Source organism: Myotis brandtii, unplaced genomic scaffold (assembly GCF_000412655.1).
Source record: "Myotis brandtii unplaced genomic scaffold, ASM41265v1 scaffold1027, whole genome shotgun sequence".
Classification (NCBI taxonomy): Eukaryota; Metazoa; Chordata; class Mammalia; order Chiroptera; family Vespertilionidae; genus Myotis; species Myotis brandtii.
The window spans coordinates 38,832-40,326 of record NW_005353441.1 but is presented as its reverse complement, the minus strand read 5'-3'; positions in this window follow the sequence as shown (position 1 = coordinate 40,326).

Sequence of the window (1,495 nt, the reverse complement as noted above, 5' to 3'; positions counted from 1 at the left end):
GAGGAGGTGAGGTCAGAGAGCTTGGTGGGGCCATATGGGGTAAGGCCTTCGTGACTCTGACTGAGCCTTTGTAGGATTTTGACCAGAGAAGAGACAGGATTGATTTGCAGTTTTGAAGAGCCAGAGAAGAAGGGGGAGATTTTGGAGAGGTTATAACAGTATTCTAGGCCAGACTGTTGGCAGGATGGTGGTGAGTGGTCACATCTGGATGTGTCCTCCGAAGCACAGGCCCCACGCAGGCCCTTTCTTCTCTGAAGTTCAGATGCCTCTACAGAGGTGTTCCATTAGTGAGCACCCATTACCAAACTCAAGGGATTCACGTCTTGAGGTTCTCTATTCACAAATGTGGTGGTTGCAAGATAGTTTTATTACTTTTAGCAAGTAAAGGAGACGGGATTAATATCAAAAGCTCTGCCTGGGTAAGGGAAGCTTAGCCATTGTTCACATACTCTATTTGGTCAATTTCATGTTGATTTCTTCTTTACAATTGGCTACTGTCATCCATTTGAGCTTCTGTCAGCTCATCCTGTTTACAGCTTCATCTATAAAATACTACACCTCATAACAAGAAATAACATTTAAAACTGCCCAGTCTTGAGACCCTTGTCTTATCTCACACAGCCACCTTGGGTCCTGCCTTGGCCTGGTTGCCTTCCTTGCATTCAGCCTGGTCCCATCCAGTTCTTCAGGGAACCTGTGGAGATTGTTGGGTGCAACTCGCTGGCTTGGATGGAATGGTGGTTCTGTGAAGGGGCTGGTGGGAAGTGAGGCTGAAAATGGCAGCAGAGCCAATCTCTGAAAGAGTCTGGACACCAGGACAAGGAGTGTGGGCTTAATCCTGTGGACACCGAGGAGGTGAGAGCTTCTGAGCAGGGATGGTGACTTATGTCAAATGTCGTATGAGGATGACTTTCAGACACAGGATGATTGTCAGGGCCCAAGGGCCCAGCTTCCTCCCATGATTGACACACAGGCTCACACTTTTCTCCTCTCTGATACCTACTTGCAAGACCAGCTCCACCTCCACACAAAGTAAGTGGATGAGCTTATGGGACTTGCCCCAGCACAGAAAAGCCTACTGGCCCGCTGTCTCTCCCCACTAGACAGACTTGATAGTTTGGAGGTGGGGTAGCATACTCCTTATCCAGGGTTTTCATGGGGAAACTTTCTGAGACGATCCCCTATTGGGGAACAAAACTCCATAAACACTGAACACAGGTGAATGGCAAGGGATAGAAAAGTCTCTGACAGACATGAAATAGTCCTGTCTGGCTATCTGGTGTGGAGGTGTTGTAGGGGAGAGGAGCCATGGCCAAGATTTTGACTTGGCTCATGAGGATGGGGAACATGGGAGAAGGAGCACTTCTGCAGGGTGGCTAGAGCAAATTATCAACCATTTGTGAGAGGGGCCTGTAAGACCAGCAGGCTCTGTGATGGCTCGTAAAACTAGCTGCTGCTTGTAAAGTGTTTGTGCTGATCCTGAGCTTTCAGTGCT